General features: G+C 47.6%; 1 long non-coding RNA gene across 1 annotated transcript in view; it reads right to left on the minus strand.

Moving 5' to 3' along the window:
* Nucleotides 1–10,800: 10,800 nt before the first annotated feature.
* LOC139275017 (uncharacterized) overlaps nt 10,801–22,280 on the minus strand; it is a 34,338-nt gene continuing 22,858 nt past the window's right edge. Inside the window, exon 3 of the long non-coding RNA XR_011595655.1 lies at nt 10,801–12,165. This is a non-coding gene — a long non-coding RNA (uncharacterized lncRNA). The remainder of the gene's footprint in view (nt 12,166–22,280) is intronic.

Raw genomic sequence — 22,280 nt, forward strand, 5'->3', positions numbered from 1 at the left:
CTACCGGACTCGACCCATATGGATCCCAAAACATGCCCGTTCGAGCACCTTCCTTACTAGTACGTCGGCCTGCTGATTGCCCTCCACACGGGGTTCTGTCTTAGAATGGGCCTTGACTTTGTGGACATAGAAATCCCCCTAGGTTCCTATCGATGCTATGATCTGTTGCAACAATGGTTTGGTTGCTAGGGGTTTCCTGTCTGCAGATGTAAACTTGCGACGAGAGCAAATGGCCGAATATTCTGTACACGAATTGCACGTGAACTTGCTGTCCGAGCAAATCGTGTAGGAAACTCTTCGGGGTGGGTAACCATACTGACAGTTCAGCATGCTGGGCGCTCATGATGCTTGGGAGTTTAATGGCTTTGGCAATGCCCGCCTTTGTAGTCAAAAATCCCGCATCCAGTGAGTCGCTCCCTTGCCACCACTGTACTGGACCCATCTACATAGATCTCACGACCCGTAGGATCGAACCCAGCCCAAAACCCTATGTCTACGTCCCGTACTCCTTCAACAGAACATGTGTGAGCCACCCCTGGGTAGATCAAATTTGCGGCGAGCTTGGACTCACAGAGGCCTTTCAGACTCAAATTCGTCTGCGAGAGCAATAAAGTCCAGCGAGCAATGCGTGCACTGCTCACCGTGCCATTGTTTATCCTCCCATCCAGAAGCATCTGAGTGGGCGTATGATGGGTTAAGAGAGTTATCGGGGATGCCACCGTGAAGATTTGTGATCTCTTCACTGCCCAGTGTGTGGCAAGCAGGTGCCTCTCACAATTGGAGTACCCCCTCTCTACATCTGAGAGGATTCTTGATGCGTATACCACAGGCCTCAGCTTGCCACGCCGCTTCTGGAGCAGCACTGCGCTCAAACTGTCCCCTGTGGCAGCTACCTCCAAAACAAACTCCTCTCCCCCATCAATTGCTCCTAAAGCCGGTACAGTCTGCCGATCTCTTGTCAGACGACTAAAAGCTGCCATGCAGTTCTCATCCCACTCCCATCCCACTCCCAGCCCACTCCCTAGTGGAGGAGCCAGAGTACAGGGGCTGCCATTGAGGCATAATCCTCCATGAAATCCCTGCAGTACCCTGTGAGTCCCAGGAAGGATCTTACCCCCGTTACCGTGGTCGGGGCAGGTAGCTCCTGTACCACCTTCCTCCTCGCCTCATCAACAGCCTTCTCCCCAGCACGCACGGTCAGCCCGAGGAATTTTACTTCCTGCTGGCCAATCTGTGCTTTCCTGGGATTAACCTTGAACCCAGCTTCCTTTAACAGACTCAGCAGCTCAGCCAGCAGTTGGAGAACAAAAGCAGGTCGTCCACGTACTGCACAAGCTGCTGTGGTCTGCTGAACCCTTTTAAACAGTTGGCCATACATTGGTGGAAAATAGAAGGACTGTTATGAAACCCTTGGAAAGTCAGGTCCATGTGTACTGCTGACCCTTGAAAGTGAATGCGAACTTATACTGGTCCTTCCTTTTGAGAGCGATAGACCAGAATCCGTTCGAAATGTCCAGCACCGTGAATGTTTTCGCGGATGTTGGAATACTCCCGATCAGGTCAGCTACAGCTGTGACGATGGGGACACAGGCTGGGATGTTCTTGTTAAGAACCCGATAGTCCCCAGTGGCTCTCCACGAATTGTCCGGTTTCCTAATCGGCCAAATCGGAGAGTTTACATGGGTCGCTATGTGTCTCAACATACCCTGCTCAACCAGTGATTTCAATGCCGTCTCTAAATCCACCTCTGTCTCTCTGGGGAAGTTGTACTGTTTCTGTGGTCGGGCCATGGCATCTCCTTCTACTCTGACTTCCCCCCCCTGCTCCCCTCCCACAGTCGTGCTTGTGTGTAGTGAATGCCGCAAGGTTGGCTCGCACATCCGCTCTGTACTCCGCCAGGGTAGAAGTGACCAAAAGTTCCAGGTCATAACTACCCTTGGGCTTCATCGTACACACGGTTCACTTGCCTTGCTTCCCTGGTATAACTACCACCTCCTTCTCCTTTCCCGTGCATACTGCCCCCCAAAGATAGTGATTCCGGAAATCCACCAATATCTTGTGGGCCAGTATGAAGTCTGCCCCCAAAATTCCTATTCCCTCCCGCTCCCACCGCATCAGGACACATTTTCACTCCGTATGGAGTGTCCTCAGATCGATGGCGAGTGAGATGGAGAAAGATCCAGTTCGTCCGTTCCCGGTGAACCCTACTAAGTTATATGGGACCCCGTTCGATAGAGGTGATGTGGTCGGGTTATCCGCATCGACAATAGTGCTTGAAGCTCCAGTGTCCAGCAGATAGGTCCCTTGCACCTTCTCCACCCCCATCTTCACGCACGGACTTTTCCAAGCATCATAACTTAGTGGGCACAGGTAAATGGGCTGAGAAGCCCCTAGTCATGGGTCGGGATTGTTCGGGGCGGATGGGAGTACGCTGCCTGCTGCCATGTCCACCCTACCCTGCCCTGCCGGAAAGACTGCGCGGAGAGCAGCCACTAATACCGCGAATGGATCAGTGCTGCTTCCTGCCACAGCTGCGGCTTTCTGAGCTGCGGCTTTCTGCACTGGTGCTGGAGGATCCCCTTTCCCGCTCCCTTTGTCAGGGACTGGGCAGTCTCTCCTTCAGTGCACTTTACTCCCGCACCCATAACGACCCTACTTCTTCTCTGAGCTACCCCCTTCCTGGTGCCACTCTTTTCTAAGAGTTGCCTCCACTAGGCTTTAACTCATGCACTCTGCCCTTTGGTTTGTCATCCTCATCCCTACCATTCTTAAAAGACAGAATTAACTGCTGGATCACTCCCTCTGCTGTGGTCTGGGGATCCCTGGAATTGAACCACCCCTCTGCTTTGGCTTTGAGCCTAGGCAGGCTGTTTGCCACCAGGGTCCTCAGCCAATGAGCCCTAGGCTCCCCCTGCAGCTATGTCCGGTCGGGCACCCCCGCACAGGCACTCCGCTCGACAGGCCACAGTCTGTCCGCGTAAGCCTGTGCTGCCTCCCCAGCTAACTGCAGGGTCCTTTCCACTCGGGAGAAGGGACTTCCATCATTGAGGCCCATAGCCTCTAGGATGTAATCCTTTGTCGCCTCTAGATGCATGAGTAGGCCATTTGGCCTTTTGAGCCGGCATCACCATTTGATAAGATCATGGCTGATCATTCCCTCAGTACCCCTTTTCTGTCTTCTCTCCATATCCCCTGATCCCTTTAGCCGTAAGGGCCATCTCTAACTCCCTCTTGAATATATCCAATGAACTGGCCTCAACAACTCTCTGCGGTAGGGAATTCCACAGGTTAACAACTCTGAGTGAAGAAGTTTCTCCTCATCTCAGTCCTAAATGTCCTACCCCTTATCCTAAAACTGTGTCCCCTGGTTCTGGACTTCCCCAACATCGGGACCATTCTTCCCGCATCTAACCTGTTCAGTCCCCTGTCCCCTGCCCCCTCTTGCTACCCGCTGAGAGCGACTGGTACAACCTACTATCCAGGGAAAATAAAAGTAATTTGGCTGCCTCAGCTTCGTTACAATTATTGATCGGGCAATGGACAGATGGGTCACCTTTGCTGGTCAGTTTGCTCAGGTTAGAGACCATTGCCTGCAGCTGGAAGGTGATATACAGGACTACAAAGTCACTCTGCAGTGGTCCTTGCTCTTGACTGCCTACAGGCGTACTGTATTTCTGCTGCCAGACAGAGCACATGGGTCCTGGTCCCGGCACTTTGGGTGGTGATCGAGCATCCTCCTCTGCCTCACAGTCCCCTTTACATTCCTTATCTCTCCGGGCCATTTCCGGAGCTACCAAGCAGACTATCCCTTTGGCCTTAGATAGAGCATCAGTCAAATTCCGGATCTGCTCCTGGCAAGGACCATGATTACCCGTATCAAACCCTCCAGTGTTGGCGACTCTGTATGCCACCTGAATATCCTTCAACTGCTCTTCCAGCACCTTTCCCTCACGTGACAAGCGAGCGGCCTCCTCCCTAGCCACCCTCTCGTTCCGCTTTGCCTCAGTTATCTGGCATTGCAGGAACTCCTCATAGTTACGGAAGGTTTCCTCCTAGCTTATTCTTCCCAGCTTCTCATCCCTTAACTCCGTGCATAACCTGCTCCCTACTACAGCCCTTGTGTCTGACTGTGCCTCAGACTCCTTGAGCTCTGCCTCTAACTTACCAACCTGCTCATCTAGCAGCTGGACTTGTTTTGCTAGACAGACGAGCCATTTCGCTTTTTCAATGCTGCGCCTATGCTGCTTGCCCTCCGTCCATTTAGCCACTGCGTCCACTGGACGCTCAGCATGCAACAAGCCTAGCACCCATTTCTTAGTGATGTCAACCTTCTTAAATACATATGAAGAAATCCCTTCCTCCATTTGGGATCTTTCGCCTGAAGTGCTGTCCATGACTGATTTACACTCCTTTAACCCAGGTCCTGCCGTGGTCGCTAGGAGATGTAAGCGGTTTTGAGCCTAGCCCAATTGCTGAATGGACGGTTCGAATCGCCCCTGCCGTATGAAAGTTCTAGACCTGGGGATTATTATTCAGAGTGTAAATGGAATAAGTCACGGACAGGAATGTTTCGGTGAAAAATCGTCATTATATTTATTTGGTCTAACATACACTGGCTACAACATGTACTATTAAACAAAATCACTGTCTCTGTGGAGAAAAAGATCCAGGTTACAAATAACATACAGTACAACACTGAGGATCTGTAACATGTAGTAATTCCCTTGTTGCTATTGTGGATTCTAGCACTACCCCTACCAACGAATTACCCAGTCGCATAAGCCCCTTCGCCTGGCTAAACCAAATGAAGCTTCCTCCCCAGAATAGCCCCAAGAAAGCTTCACTTCTGAGTAAACCCTGAGCCCTTACACCTCATCCAGGCCATCTCTGGTTACTGGCTTGGGACACTCGTGCCCATGCTCACTACCACACACAGTTGGTCTCGATCGCTCAGCTCAGCTGTGGGAAGTCACTGCCTGGAGGCCATACTCTGTGAGGGGTTTGTGGTTCTCAGTCTCAGTGGCTTCTTCTGTGGAACTGTGGCTTCCTCCTCTGGTACTTCTTGTTACGTCGATCTTGGTGGAGCTAGAGCGAGCGAATGGTGGAAAAGAGTCTATCTTGAGAGGAGTCTTGCAACCCCTATCTTTCCCGCCAATATTTAAAATCCTTTTGTTTCTAAGCACTCCGGTGCTTAGTCAGTGATGGGCCATCATCAGACCCGTGTGTATTCCGTGATTAGACTAATGGCCCTGAGTCTGGGACGTATCTCGGTCTTTGTGTTGGAAAAAAACTGGCTCCTTTTCAGCTTGCCAGGCTAGTGGGTTCATTGTTCTGCTTCTCTTCTGAGATGTGAGAAGTGCTTTTGCATATTAGAGTGGCTTTCTAATCTGGTTACTGGCTTCAAGTTAACAAGTGCCTCAGATTCCTGAGCCACTTTGTCAATGGCCCCCTTCCTTTTGCTAGGACTGGCGGGCGAAACCGTACTTCCTGGATTTTGTCACAGCCAACTGCCATGCGGTCTCTAAAGTTTTAACAAAGCAGCTTTTTCACGTATCTGCACAGGGTGATCCCATCACTGGGAAAATACCCTCAGAAAATACCCATAAAGTCCATAAAATATTCTCAACTGAGTCCATTCTTTAAACAGAGACTTTGCGATCTCTTCAGTGTGGTGTGTGTGTGTGATGTGTTTGCATGTGTGTGTGCGTGTATCTGTGTTTTTTCATATGTATGTGGTGTGCGTCTGCGTATGTGTTAATGTGCGCATGTCGATGATGTGTGTGTATGTTTTTGTTTGTGTATGTATGTGAATTTTTGTGTGTGTGTGTATGGTGTGTATGTGTTTGTGTGTGTGTGCATGTGTTAATGTGTGTGTATATGATGTGTGTCGGTGTGTGTAAGTGTGCATGCGCTTATTCGTGTGTGCATGTGTTTGTGTGTGTATGGTATGTGTATATACGTATGTGTGTGTGTGTGTGTAAATATGTGTGTGTGTGTAATGTGTGTGTGCATGTGTGTGTGTATGGTGTGTGCAGCTGTGTGTGTATGTGTACATGTGCTTATGTGTGTGTATGTGTTTGTGTGTGTGTATGCATGTGTGTGTTTATGGTGTGTGTGTGTACATATGTGTGTGTGTAATGGGTGTGCATGTGTGTGTAAGTATGCATGTGTGTATGTTTGTGTGTATGATGTGCGTGAGTGTATTTGAGTATGTGTACATGCACGTATGTGTGTGTATGTATATGTGTGTGTATGTGTTTGTGAGTGTATGTGTTGGTGTGTATGGTCTGTGTGCATGTGTGTGTGTGTGTGTGTGTGTGTGTGAATGTGTATGTGTGTGTGTGGACATGTGTGTGTGTGTTTGTGTGTGTGTGTGTGTTTGTGTGTGTATGGTATGTGTGCATGTATATTCAGTTGCTTCATCAATGACCTTCCTTCCATCATAAGTTCAGAAGTGGGGATGTTCGCTGATGATTGCACAGTGTGTGTGTATGTCCGTGTGTGTGTGTGGACATGTGTGTGTGTATGTTTATGCATGTGTATGCATGTGTGTGTATGTGTGAGTATGTGTGTGTAAGGTGTGTGGGTATGTGTGTTTATGTTTGTGTGTATATGGTATGTGTGCATGGTGATGCATGTGTATGTGTGTGTATGTTTGTGTGTATATATTATGTGTGTGTCTGTGTGTTTGTGTAATGTGTGTTCATGTGTGTGTATATGTGCATGTGTGTATGTGTTGTGTGTGTGTACGGTGTGTGCACGTGTGTATATATGTCTCTGTGTGTGTATGGTGTGAGTGTGCATGTACACATGTGTGTGTGCATGTGTTTGTGTGTGTAGTGTGTGTGTGCATGTGTGGGTAAGTGTGCATGTGTGCATGCACGGTGTGTGTGCATGTGTCTGCATGCACATATGTGTGTGTATGTGTGTGTATGAACGTGTGTATGCATGTGTGCATGCATGTTCATCTATATATGTGTGTTTTGACATGCATGTGTGTTAACGTGTGTGTGCATGTGTGTGTGTGAGCATGTGCATGTATGTGTGTGGGTGTAAGTGTGTGTGTGTATGTGTATGAATAGTTATGTGTGTGTGTGTATGAGTGTATGTATGTGTGTGTGTGCATACATGTGCACATATGTATGTGTGTTTGGACATGTATGTGTGTAAGCATGGCTGTGTATCGGTGTGTGTGCATGTGTGCATGTGAGTAAGTGCACGTGTGTGTATGATGTTTTGCATGTGCCTGTGTGTATGTGTGCATGTGTCTATGTTCAGAACAGTTCCACTTTTTCTTAAACATGCAAAAAATGTGGAAATTCGAGCGCATAGTCTCAGAATAAGGGGCCGCCCATTTAAAACTGAGATGAGGAGGAATTTCTTCTCTCAGAGGGTTGACAATCTATGGAATTCTCTGTCCCAGAGAGCTGTGGAGACTGGGTCATGAATATATTTCAGGCGGAGATAGATAGATTTTTGTGCAATAAGGGAATAAAGCATTATGGGGAGTGGGCAGGAAAGTGGAGCTGAGTCCATGATCAGATCAGCCATGATCTTATGAAATGGCGGAGCTGGCTCAAAGGGCCAAATGGCCTACTCCTGCTCCTGTTTCTTATGTTCTTATGTGTGTGTGTAGGTGTGAATGTGTGTATGGTGTGTGTGTGTGTGTGTGTGTGTGTGTGTGTGAACGTATGTGTGTGAATGTATGTGTGTGTGTATGTGTGCATGTATGTGTGTGTGTATGTGTGTGTATGTGCATGCATGTGCACATGTATGAGTGTGTGTGTGCATGTGACTGTGTGTATATATGCATGTGTGTATGTTTATGTGTATTGAGTGAGCATGTTTGTGGTGCTTGTGAATGTGAGCGTGTAAGGTGTGTGTGCATGTGTGTGTGTGTATGTATGTGTGTATGAGTGTGGGTGTGTGAATGTGTTTGTGTGTGTGTATGTATGTGTTTGTGAGTGTGTGTGTGCGCATGTATTGTGTGTGTGTTTGTTGTGTGTGCCTGCGTGTGTATGGCGTGTGTGCATGTGTATAATGTGTGTGCATCTGTGTGTGTGCATGTGTATGTGTGTGTATGTATGCGTGTATGTGTGTGTTCATGGTGTATGTGTGTGCGCGCATGTGTATGTGGGTGCATGTCTGTATATGCAAGGTGTGTGTGTGTGTATGTGTGTGTGTATATAAGCAGCAAATCCCAGCAACAATGATTATTCATTTGTCAAGAAAGTAAGGTTTGGGTCTATAATTCTTTACTTTATTCCCTGTCCTGTGCTATTTTCTGCTTCTATATTGCCGTCTCTCTCTGCCCTTTTTTTAGCTTTTTCATTTTCTGTTCTATCATTTATTCCTGCATTTATTCTCTTATCTGGCATCCTCCCTGCTTCCAGGAGCTTTACATCATTCTCAAGGCTGATTGCTTGTTACATTTTTTATGTACCCATCTGGTCTTTGTTTGTTTTATCTACCAACTTTGAGCCATTAGCCTGGTGTTCCTCTTGACAACTGTCCTCTTTCACGTGCTTCATATCCTTCTCACAGTTCAAGGTTCTGCACCTCATTTTTTTTTAAATTCTGTACATCACATTACTACCACCTGCTGTAGGGCAAAATTGGGTCAGATTAAATTGCAATGGGTGTAACAGTTACATTACCATCTGCAGACTCTAATATAGCTTAAAGCATTTTCTCGAAACGGTGTACAAATTGCTATTTAAAAATATTAGCATATGAACACTTAACACACTAGTGTGACATTTATCTGTGTGTTAATTTAATAGAGATAGACATAGAAACATAGAAACATAGAAAATAGGTGCAGGAGTAGGTCATTCGGCCCTTCGAGCCTGCACCACCATTCAATAAGATCATGGCTGATCATTCACCTCAGTACCCCTTTCCTGCTTTCACTCCATAACCCTTGATCCCTTTAACCATAAGGGCCATATCTAACTCGCTCTTGAATATATCCAGTGAATTGGCATCAACAACTCTCTGCGGTAGGGAATTCCACAGGTTAACAACTCTGATTGAAGAAGTTTCTCCTCATCTCAGTCCTAAATGACTTACCCCTTATCCTTAGACTATGTCTCCTGGTTGTGGACTTCTCAAACATCGGGAACATTCTTCCTGCATCTAACCTGTCCAGTCCCGTCAGAATTTCATATGTTTCTATGAGATCAGATAATTTGTTTTTGTAATATTGAGGGATAAATATTGGTCAGGACACCGATGATGACTCTCCTGCTCTTCTTCAAAATAGTGCCATGAGATCTTTGAAGTCCACCCGAGAGCAGACAGGGCTTCGGTTTAACGTCTCATCTGAAAGATGGCACCTCCGACAGTGCAACATTTGCACTGAAGTGTCAGCCTAGATCATTTGTGCTCAAGCCTCTGGACAGGGACTTGTACCCATAACCTGCTGATTTAAGAGTCAAGAGTGCTACCAACTGAGCCATGGCTGACACTGGTTGTAAATAAATCAAAGCAACACTTGCACAGGTTTTTAAGCAGGTCTCCTGCCTGATCTTTAAATACATGTTAAAAACATAGCACGGGACAAAGACAGGATGTTTACCCTACCCCAAATAGGTGATGTATGCACCAAATTAATAGGTTAAAGAGAAAGTGCCCAGTGTACATAAACATTATTAATGCTGCACAAGTTGTCAAACACTATTTAAACTAATATATATCCGTCTGTGTAGTACTGACAGCTCAGGCAATTCCTGCAATAATGCTTCACTCCCACTATTGCTGAGAAACCATTAACAGTGAAGATTTTCAACAAAGACATTTTCTGTGACCTAATTTTACATACATCCTTGTTTTGAAAGGACTACAAATCTGTGACCAGATTTAGCACCAAATTCAGTTAAGGATAGTATTAGATTAAAAGAGGCGGCTTATAATATTAATAGTAGTAAGCTTGAAGATTAGGAGAGCATTAGAAACCAGCTAAGGATAACCAAAAAATTGATAAAAACAGAGAAAATAGAGTGAGAGTAAACTAGCAAGAAATATAAAAACAGATTGTAAGAGCTTCTACAAGTATGTAAAAAGGAAGTGAGCAGCAAAAACAGGGGATATATACAGATTAAGTGGAGGGGAATAAGGTGGCAGATGGAGTATAATATGGGGAAATGTGAGGTTATTCACTTTGGTAAGAAGAATAGAAAAACAGAATTTTTTTTTTTAAATGGTGAGGAACTATTAAATGTTGATGTACAGAGGATTTAGGTATCCTCGTAGAAGAAACGAGCAGGTACAGCAAGCAATTAGGAAGACAAATGGCATGTTGGTCTTTATCGCAAGGGGGTTAGAGTACAGGATTGAGGAAGTCTTGCTACAATTGTACAGGGCTTTGGAAAGACCAACTCCTCAGATAATGATGCAGTCCATGCCCACATGCAGCAAGACCTGGACCACGTTCCGGCTTGGGCTGAAAGTGGCAAGTAACATTTGTGCCACACAAGTGCCAGGCAATGCCGATCTCCAACAATCCCATGAAAGAATTTTTAAAAACACCTGGAGTGCAATGCACAGTTTTGCTCTCCTTATCGGAGGAAGGATATACCTGCCTTAGAGGCCATGGGATGAAGGTTTACAAGATTGATTCCTGGGGCGAGAGGGTTGTCCTATGTAGAGAGATCAAGTAGATTGGGCCTATACTGTCTGGATGTTTAGAAGAATGAGGTATGATCTCATTGTAACATACAAGTTTCTGTGAGGGACTGACAGAGTAGATACGGAGAGGTTGTTTTCCCTGGCTGGAGAATCTAGAATTAAGGAGGCTAGTCTCAGGATAAGATGTTGGCCATTTAAGACTGAGTTGAGGAGCCATTTCTTCACAGTGGGTGTGAATCTTTGGAATATTCAACCCCAAAGGGCTGTGGATGCTCAGTCATTGAGTATATTCAAGGCTGAGATAGATAGATTTTTCGACTCTCGGGGAATCAAGGGCTATGGGGATCGGACGGGAAAATGGAGTTGAGGTCAAAGATCAGCCATGATCTTGTTGAATGATGAAGCAGGATCGAGGAGCCATATGGCCTTCTCCTGCTTCTAATTATTATGTTCTTAAAAAAGAGCTAGAAGAATAGCAGCTTGCATTTACATAGGACCTTTAACACAGGTAACATTCCCAGGCACATTAGACAAGCATTTGCAATATAGTCACCTACCAACTGTACCATTAGCCTCACACTGCTCAATGCACAACCCCCACCATCACTACCAAACACGAGGCACACCTCACATCCCGAGCTTCACCTCACCCCCTTGGAGACAGTGCTGGCCATTCTTGGCAGGGGCATGGCTGAGCCCGTGGCCAGCAGCAGGGCTGAAAGAATACAAGATGCTGGTATCCTCATACATTATCCTCCTTCTCACATCCCAGTACCCCTTCATCCCACAATACCTTCTGATGTACAAGCTACACATGGTGTAAGCATGCAGCTCTTGCTTTCTTGTCTTCCCTCACCACAACCTTATCTTTGTGCCCTTCTGATTTCAGACACTCAAGAAATCCAGCTGCCCAGCCAGTGATTGACCAAGAAGAGGGAGGGGAGAGGAGAGTGAAGAAGAAGAAGAAACACCGTCACTCAATTTGACACTCCCAGCCACCAGCTCCTCGAGGTTGTCATGCAAAGCAATCTGCAGTGTTCCTCACTGAAAGTCAGCAGCCTTCCACCAGCTATGCTGCAGCCATTGGGGTAGCACTGCGAGACATCACTACGATAGGCAAAGGCACACACAGCACAGTCACTAAGGGAATGCACAAGGGTGACTAGTTGCTTTCTTGATGTCATATTGGATGCAAAAATGGATAAAGTTGGATTGGAAAGTTTGTTTGTAGTGCCTTTTATTTCAGCTTTCTGGCCAAGAGAGCACCATGATGGTCAGTAACAGAGAGAAGGTAAGATGTGGGACAAATGTTGAAAGGGGAAGTGGGGTTGTTGTCACTGGGTACCGCAGGTGGATAATTCGATCCCGGATATCCCGGCCAGAAAGCAGCTGTCAGGGTTGGGTCTCCTCTCCCACGTCCTCCTCTTCCCTCTGTGAGCAGCTTGATGCCTTTTCTGCCTCTGCTTCATCTCCATGTGCCCCCCAGGACTGTGAGCAAGTGGTCTTCTCAGACAAAATACTGCGGATGTTGGAAATCTTAAATAAAAACAAATATTAACCTATTTATTATAAGTAGGATCATCGAATCTTGCAGCACAGAAGGAAGCCATTCAGCTCATTGTGCCTGTGTCGACTCTTCGACAACTCCCCCGTTCTTTCTCCGTAACATTGACCCTCTTAGTTACCTCCTCAAAAAATTCAATCAGGTTAATCAAACACGATCTTCCCTTAACAAATCCATGCTGACCATCCACGAGGCCTCCGTGGGGTCGCCGCCTGGGGACAAATGGGGTGCCCTGTGGTATATATGGACTTTAGCAAGGTTTTTGACAAGGTCCCACATGGTAGACTGATCGTGAAGGTTAAAGCCCATGAGATACAGGGCAAAGTGGCAAGTTGGATCCAAAATTGGCTTGGGGGTAGGAAGCAAAGGGTAATGATTGATGGATGTTTTTGTGACTGGAAGGATGTTTTCAGTGGGGTTCTGCAGGGCTCAGTACTGGGTCCCTTGCTTTTTGTGGTATATATCAATGATTTAGATTTGAATATAGTGAGTATGATTAAAAATTTGCAGTCAAAATTGGCTGTGTGGTTGATAATGAAGAGTAAAGTCATGGGCTGCAGGAGGATATCAGTCTCCTGGTCAGGTGGGCAGAGCAGTGGCAAATGGAATTTAATTCAGAGAAGTGTGAGGTGATGCATTTTTGGAGGGCTAATAAGGAAAGGGTATAAACATTAAGCCGTAGGCCACTTAATAGTGCAGATGAACAAAGGGACCTTGGAGTGCTTGTCCACAGATCCCTGAAAGTAGCAGACCAAGTGGACAAGGTGGTTAAGAAGGCATACAGAATGCTTGTGTTTATTGGCCAATGCATAGAATATAAGAGCAGGGAGGTTCTGCTTAAATTTTATAATACTATGGTTAGGCCACAGCTGGAGTACTGTTTGCAGTTCTGGTTGTCGTATTATCGGAAGGATGTGATTGCACTAGAGAGGGTGCAGAGGACATTTACTCGGATGCTGTCTGGAATGGAGAATCTTAGTTACGAGTACAATTGGATACGTTGTTTTTTTTCTCATTGGAACAGAGGAGGTTGAGAGGAGACCTTATTGAGGTGTACAAAATATTGAGGGGCCTGGACATAGTGGATAGTAAGGGCCTATTTCCATTGGTGGAGAGGTCTATTATGAGGGGGAGTAGTTTTAAGGTGGTTGGTGGAAGGTTTAGAGGAGATTTGAGGGGGGGCTTCTTTATGCAGAGGGTTGTGGGGATTTGGAATTTGCTGCCTGGAAGAATGCTGGATGCAGAAAACCTCATCAGTTTTAAGAGATGGTTGGATGGGCACTTAAAGTGCAGTCACCTGCAGGACCTAGAGCTGGTAATTGGGATTAGACTAGATGATCTTTTGTTGGACGGTGCAGATATAATGGTAAGTACTGCAGTGAATAGAATACAGCCAGGGTGATCAACTGGACTAGTTTAGATCGTCTGGATGGGTTGGAGAGGAGTTTTCCCAGATTTTCTCTCCCGGCTCGAGGGGCTAGATGGCCTACTCCTGTTCCTAATTCTTAAATTGGCCTGGGTTTTTATCTGGTTTTTGCCTGTCCCAGGAGATCACATGGGTCCGGTTGGAGTGGAGTGTAGAATGTTTCAGTATAAGGATTGTCGTAGTTGTGTGAGGCGGACTGGTTTGGGCTGGGAGCTCTTTGTCTTTCCGGCGTTGTTCATAGGTTTATCTGTAACCTTTAGGGCTGCTGACCAAGGGCGGTGTGGCACTTTGTCAGCTGGCGTGGACATGATGGGCCCAAATGGCTTCCTTCTGCGCTGTAAATTTCTATGTTTCTATGACGCGGCAGGTCTGGTCCACGAGCACCACATGAGAGTGGAGAGATGGTACCGTTGTGCAGGAGGACTGTAGACATTGGTGACCAGCTCATCGAAGCATTGGGGGGCATATCCTGACAACTCGCCACTATGACTGAGTATGTTCTGCGGATGGCGGAGGCCCTGGATGTGATAGCCAGGAACACACTGCTGGCACAGGCCTTCCACTGGTCCCAGAGCGCAGCACTCCACCCCTAGGTTCCGCACCACCACTGCAAACAACAGATGAGAGCAAGGACAAAGTGTTATATATGTATACCTGTATTTACTCTGTACAGCCACCAGAGGGCTCATCCCCTGGAGTCCCAAGGGATCCCTTAATCCCTTGCGGCACAGGTATTTAACGAGGATTCACAGGTTGGTGAGGCACTCTGGAGACCTGCAATAAAAGACTAATGTCACACTTTACTTTGAGCTCACAGTGTTCAGTCTGACTCTTTCTCCATACACAACAACTGGCGATGAGATACAGATAGCGAACCCAAAGATGCAGAAATCAGTGGGCATCCTGGAGAAATTCTCGGAGGGAGATGATTGGGAAACTTTTGTGAAGCGACTCGACCAATACTTCGTGGCTAACGAGCTAGATGGGGAAGAGAACGCTGCCAAATGAAGGGCGATCCTCCTCATCGTCTGTGGGGCACGAACGTATGGCCTCATGAAGAATCTGCTCACTCCAGCAAAACCCATGGAGAAATCATATGACAATTTGTGCACACTGGTCCGGGAGCATTTGAACCCGAAGGAAAGCGTTCTGATGGCGAGGTATCGGTTCTACATCTACAAAAGGTCTGAAGGCCAGGAAATGGCGAGTTATGTCGTCGAGGTAAGACACCTTGCAGGACATTGCGAATTTGAAGGACATTTGGAGCATATGCTCAGAGACTTTTTCGTACTTGGCCTTGGCCACGAAACCATACTTCGCAAACTTTTGACTGTAGAGACCCCAACCTTGAGTAAGGCCATAGCGATAGCCCAGGCATCCATTGCCACCAGTGACAATATGAAACAAATATGAAACAAATCTCTCAGCACATAAGTGCTGCTACAAGTACTGTGAACAAAGTGATATTGTTTTCGAATCGTAATGTAAAGGGCAGATCACACATACCTGCAGCTACACATCCGCAGATGTCTCAGAGTCCACCATCGAGGGTGATGAATGCAAGGCCATTAATACCTTGTTGGTGCTGTGGGGGTGGTCATCGTTTGCATTCATGCCGATATAAAGAGTATGTTTGCAAGGGCTGTGGAACAATGGGACACCTCCAACGAGTGTGCAGGTGAGCTGCAAAGCCTGTTAAACCTGTAAACCACCATGTTGCAGAGGAGACAGATCCAAGAAGGATCACGATGAACCAGAGCCTCAGATCGAGGAGGCAGAGGTACATGGGGTGCAAACATTCACCACGAATTGTCCCCCGATAATGCTGAATGTTGAACTAAATGGACTCCCGGTGTCAATGAAGCTGGACACGGCTGCAGGCCAGTCCATCATGGGCAAAAAGACTTTCAAAAGGTTGTGATGCAACAAGGCCTCAAGGCCAGTCTTAACTCCAGTTTGCACGAAACTAAGAACTTACACGAAAGAACTGATTCCTGTAATCGGCAGTGCTACCGTAAAGATCTCCTACGATGAAGAGGTGCGCAAGCTATCACTGTGAGTGGTACCGGGTGATGGTCCCACGCTGCTCGGCAGGAGCTGGCTGAGAAAGATACACAGGAACTGGGATGACGTCCAAGCGCTACCTCCTGCTGACGACACTTCGTGTGCTCAGGTCTTAAACAAATTTCCTTCACTGTTCAAACCAGGCTTCAGGAAATTCCAAGGAGCCAAAGTGCAGATCCACCTAATTCTGGGGGCACGACCCATCCATCACAAGGCGAGAGCTGTACTGAAAATGATGAGAGAAAGAGTAGAGATCGAGCTAGACCGGCTGCAAAGAGAGGGCATCATTTCCCCGATCAAGTTCAACGAGTGGGCCAGTCCTATCATCCCAGTCCTCAAGGGAGACGACACCGTCAGAATTTGTTGTGATTACAAAGTAACTATCAATCGTTTCTCCCTGCAGGACCAATACCCACTATCAAAGGCCGACGACCTCTTTGCAATGCTGGTGGGAGGAAAGATGTTCACGAAGCTGGATCTGATTTCAGCCTACATGATGCAGGAACTGGAGGAATCATCGAAGGCCCTCACCTGCATCAACATGCACAAAGGTCTTTTTGTTTATAACAGATGCCCGTTTGGAATCCGATCAGCAGCGGCGATATTCCAGAGAAACAGGGAAAGCTTATTGAAGTCGGTCCCGCACACCGTGGTCTTCCAGGACGACATCTTGGTCACAGGTCGGAACACAGTCGAGCATCTGCAGAACCTGGAGGAAGTTCTTAGTTGACTCAACCGCATGGAGCTCGGGTTAAAACGCTCGAAGTGCGGTGGTTTCTGGGACTCCTGAACTACTTTGGTAACTTCTTACCGGGTCTCAGCACACTGTTAGGGCCACTGCATGTCACACTATGAAAAGGAGATGAATGGGTTTGTGGCAAAAGCCGCGAAAATGCCTTTGTAAAAGCGAGAAAATTGTTATGCTCAAACAAATTGCTTGTGTTGTATGATTCATGTAAGCATTTGGTACTAGCATGTGAAGCGTCGTCATATGGCATCAGCTGTGTACTGCAACAAGCTAATGATTTCGGGAAACTGCATCCGGTTACTTATGCATCCAGGAGTCTGTCTAAGACTGAGAGAGCCTACAGCATGACTGAGAAAGAAGCGTTAGTGTGTGTCTATGGGGTAAAGAAAATGCATCAATACCTGTTTGGGCTAAAATTTTAATTGGAAATTGACCATAAGCCACATATATCCGCATACAACTAAGCCATCCACCACAGGCCAGGCACAGAAAACTGCACCAGTGCTCTCAGTAGGTTGCCATTGCCCACCACGGGGGTGAAAATGGCGCAGCCTGCAGATCTAACCATGGTTATGGAAGCATTTGTGAGTGAGCAATCACCCGTCACTGCCTGGCAGATCAAAACCTGGACAAGCCAGCACCCTTATTATCTCTAGTCAAAAGCTGTGTGCTTCACGAGAGCTGGTCCAGTGTCCCAGTGGAAATGCAGGAAGAGATAAAGCCGTTCCAGCGGCGCAAAGATGCATTGCCTATACTGGCAGACTGCCTTCTGTGGGGCAATCACAGTAGTGGTCACCAAGAAGGGCAGAGACACCTTCATCAATGATCTCCACAGTACCCACCCAGGCATCGTAATGATGAAAGCGATAGCCAGATCCCACGTGTGGTGGCCTGGTAACGATGTGGACTTAGAGCCCTGCGTTCACAGATTTAATACATGCTCGCAGTTAAGCAATGTACTCAGGGAGGCGCTGCTAAGTTTATGGTCTTGGCCCTCCAAACCGTGGTCTAGGGTACACATCGACTAAGCAGGCGTGTTTTTGGGTAAAATGTTCCTTGTGGTTGTAGATCGTATTCCAAGTGGATTGAATGTGGGATAATGTCGGCTAGCACGTCCGCTGCCACTACTGAAAGCCTGCGGGCCAAGTTTGCCACACACGGCCTACCTGATGTCCTGGTGAGCGACAATGGACCATGTTTTACCAGTGCTGAGTTCGAAGAATTCATGACCCGTAATGGGATCAAACATGTCACGTTTAAACTAGTGTCAAATGGTCAGGCAGAGAGAGCAGTGCAAACTATCAAGCAAGGCTTGAAGAGGGTAACTGAAGGCTCACTGCAGACTTGCCTATCCCGAGTCCTGCTTAGCTACCGCACGAGACCCCATTCACTCACCGGGATCCCATCTGCTGAACTGCTCATGAAAAGAGCACTTTAGACAAGGCTCTCGTTAGTTCACCCTGATCTACATGAACAGGTAGAGAGCAGGCAGCTTCTACAAAGTGCACACCATGACAGCGCAAATGTGTCACGCGAGATTGAAATCAATGATCCTGTATTTGTATAAAATTATGGACAAGGTCCCAAGTGGCTTCCCGGCACTGTTGAGGCCAAAGAGGGGAGCAAGTTGTTTTGGATTAAACTTTCAAATGGACTCATTCACTGGAAACACTTGGACCAAATCAAACTCAGATTCACAGACTATCCTGAGCAACCCACCTTGGACCCAACCTTTTTTGATCCCCCAACGTACACACCAGTGGCAACTGGCGCCACGGTTGACCATGAAGCAGAACCCATCATCCACAGCAGCCCTGCAGGGCCCAACACACCAGGCAGCCCAGCAAGGCCAGCTACACAGCAGCCCAGCGAGGGCACAACAAATGATTCAACAACACCAGCTTTCACACCGAGATGATCAACCAGGGCAAGAAGGGCCCCAGATCGACCCACATTGTAAATAGTTACACTATTGACTTTGCTGGGGGGGGGGGGGAAGTGTTGTTTTATATGTATACTTGTATTTACTCTGTACAGCCACCAGAAGGCTCATCCTCTGGAGTTCCAAGGAATCCCATAATCCCTTGGGAGCACAGGTATTTAAGGAGGCTTCACAGGTTGGAGAGGCACTCTGGAGACCTGCAATAAAAGACTACGGTCACACTTTACTTTGAGCTCACAGTGTTCAGTCTGACTCTTTCTCCATAAACAATACCAAGATCCTGCTTCTGCATCAGAGAATGTTGCCCCCTCAGCACCCCTCCACTCCCATACCCGTGCAAGCACCGCATCTGCCTTCATTACCCTAATGAGGCACCGCCTGAGGAGCTCCTCAGCTAGGCACCATGGAGCGAGGAGGGGACGGGGTAGAGGTGGGGAGAAGAAGGGGAGGGGGGAAGGAAAGTGAGGTGCATGTTCGCAGATGATGGCTGTGTTATATCTCCATCTGGGTGTATGCAATTTGTTGTAATGTACCAGGGGAGCCGACCACCCTCCTGCTTTGCCTTTGTATTCTGTGTTGCTGGACATGTTGAACATTTGTTTGATATCAATGGTGGAAAAAATGGGGTGTGGGCGGGGGTTGGGTGTTTTTGCCTGTGATACTTATGATTTCAGACCACTGTTGGTATAAAAATGTTTTTATGGAACATAACCTTGTTACGCATTGTCTCAGATAGCTGAACCGTTACACACTGGTGATTCCTTAACACGAAAGGGTTAAATAAAACTTAACTTCAAGCAACGTAAACTTTAACTGCCACCAAGGTGATGGGCACCATTGACATCTGAGCTGCACACACACAGCAGTGTGTCAGCATTGACACTCACAGCAACGTTCTTTCAGGGAAATCATTCAGATAACTACTCCTCACGTAAGAGTCTTGCAGCTATATAGCCACCACGGCCCTTTCCTGCCATCTGGAGGGGGTCGTGGCATGGTTGCCTAGCCAGCCTGATTTTCTGGCCCTAGGTCAGCGTCCAGCCCCTCGTTGTCCTCTTGCTCTCTGTCCTGAGGTGGAGCATCAGTCCCTTCTGGCAATTCTTTGTCCCTCCTAATATCCAGATTGTGCAGCATGGAGCACACGACCACAAATTTAGCTACTTGCTCAGGGTTGTATTGTAGCTCCCCTCCTGAGTGCTCCAACCATCTGAAGCACTGCTTAAGCACAGTTATTGTTTTGTGGACCACATTGCGTGTGTCTCTGTGGCTCTGGTTGTATCTCTTCTCGGCCTCAGTGTGGGTGTCACGCAGCGGGGTCATCAGCCAGGCAGCTAGGCCATATCGGTTATCACCAAACATCCAGCATTGACCTTGTTGCTGACTCTTAAAGATGTCAGAGACAGCGCTCTCACGCAGAATGTGAGCCTCATTGAAGGTGCCCGGACATTTTGCATTCACTGCCATTATGATCTGGTTGTGGTCGACAACCTGTTGGACCTTCAGGGAGTGAAATCCTTTTCTGTTACGAAAACGCTCCGGGTCCTTAGAAGGTGGCCGCATGGCAATGTGAGTGGACTGTATAGCTCCCTGCACCCTGGGGAACTTAGTAATGCAGTAGAATGCTCCAACCCTGTCAGTCTGAGCCTCCGTGGTCATGGGGAAGCTGATAAAGCCCATCCTTCTATCGTACAGGGCCTCCGTGACCTGTCTAATGCAGCGAAGGGTGGCATGGTGAGACAGAGGGCAAATCTCGACCGCAGAGGCCGAAAGGAACCGGATGCGTAGAAAGACAGTGCCGCGGTGACCTTGACCTCAACCGACACTGATGTCCTGATGGCAGGCTGCATATGTGGCCTGATGAGCTCGCATATTTCATTGATCACCACCTTGTGAAAGCGCAGTCTCCAAAGACAGGTGTGGTCGGACATGTCGAGGTAAGACCTCTTCTCCCTGTACGCATGGGGTGTGTATGGTCTGGACCTCCTCCTCATTCTTGCACGTCTTAAATTGAGGACATAATGATGTGCATCACACATTGAGCCATCTGCACTCAGCAGAATCTCCGTGTTAATCAATACACCGAGAGTAAACCCCCAATAGTCCAGAGTCTGAAAATATGTCTGTTGAGATGGTCACTTCACCTGAGAAGAACTCCAGAGTTAATCCAAACTCCCCTGATGTTGAAGCATCCTTTTGAATGAAGCGACCTGCGATTTAAAAAATGGCAGCCACACCACTGGCTTTAGTTCTGGGCGTTTTTTGGGGGTGAGCGATATTGTGGGCGATATGTGTGCTAGTGGGCGATCTCCTGGGCGTTAGTTTCGCCAAATTTGCTCTTTACGACAAACATTATGGGCGGGCGGTATTATTGAATCTCGGTATTAATTCCGTGCGGAAAGTAACACTGGCCGATATTATGGCCGTTGATTTCACCCATTCTGATGGTTCCGCCCAAAAAAAGTGGGCGGACGGTATTATTTTTTTCCCAGCGAAACGCACATGGGGAAAGTAATGCTCGACGATAAGTTTCCAGAAAGTGCTTGTCAGTTTCCATTTTGTGGCTAAATGGGCATCATTTCAGCAGTAAAATGGACGCTAAATCGTAAATGGGCATTAAGCATGCATAAAATGAGGAAACTCTAGCCCTTGGATCCAACACAACAGAATTCATTTGTGGGATGTGGGAGTCTCTGGCAAGGGCACCATTTATTACCCATCCTTAGTTGCCCTGGTGATGGTGGGCCTCCTTCGGTGGGCCTCCTGCCTGAGCTTTTGGATATAATTGAGTGGCTTGATAGGTCACTTGAAAGGCCAGTTAAGAGTCAACAATATAGGTGTAGGACTGGAGTCACATATGGGCCAGACCGGTTAATGATGGCATTTTTTGATCCCTAAAGCAGTGGTTCTCAAACTGGGATCTACGGACTCCTTAAGTTCGGTCGAGACTTTCAGAGGCTTCCCTACAAGAGGTAATTTCAAGCCTGCTCCTCTTTATAAAACCGACACGGATTCACTGAATCTTGTGAATTATTCCCAACGACTGGGCCCGCCTTCTCACAAAGGCCCACAGCTCTCACTCACTTTGTAATGAGCGCTCCCTGCTGGCCAAGCCGATTCCTCTCCCTGGGACCGTGACTCTGCACAATCCTCCCCCCATGCCTAGGGGTCCCTTCAAGCCCCGTGCCTGAGCGTGTTCACGCAAACATGTACAATCCCACACTGTAGCTGTAACAGAACATGCTAGTGGGACAGTATGATGGTGAGCGTGGAGGCCCCGACCTGCATGAGAACACCAGCGGCAGGTCGGGGCCATAAAAGGAGCAGAGGTGCAGCGGCCCTGGAGCAGCGTGGAGTGTTACCACTTCAGGGAGCAGTGTGAGCTGGTGCAGGAGGTGATGGCAGCAAACAGTGACGTCACCAAGATGCAGGTCAGTGATTGGAGCATGGACAGATATAGCAGGAGCGGCGTGAGACTGTGGAGGGATGCGATTGGGGCCCAGGAGAGGCGTGAGTTTGGGACCAGGGGCCCAGGGGACCAGGGGCAGCACGGGCCAGGCCACAGTGCGATATGTGTGCGCACTAGGTCCGTGCAGCAGAGCAGGTCTCCAGTCGTCTTGGATAACCCTTGCCACTGGACCAAGACCTTGCTCTGTCAAGCCCATGTGGTGGCAGGTATGCAACGGCCACCACACATTAAAAAAATCCACGCACAGGCATCTTCCAACTTTCGCGATGTAGATCAGGACCTGGAATATTAGGTCCTTCAAAGAAACAGTTGTGAACTCATCCTTTTTTGGCGTGGAAGCAAGTCATTCTCATTTCAAGGGATTGCCTATGATGATGATGAGTCATGCTTCCAGCAGCATCCCAGCATGTATATGGGAGCTCATGCCTACACTCACCTTGG

The sequence above is a fragment of the Pristiophorus japonicus genome, chromosome 10 (genome assembly GCF_044704955.1).
Source record: "Pristiophorus japonicus isolate sPriJap1 chromosome 10, sPriJap1.hap1, whole genome shotgun sequence".
NCBI lineage: Eukaryota > Metazoa > Chordata > Chondrichthyes > Pristiophoridae > Pristiophorus > Pristiophorus japonicus.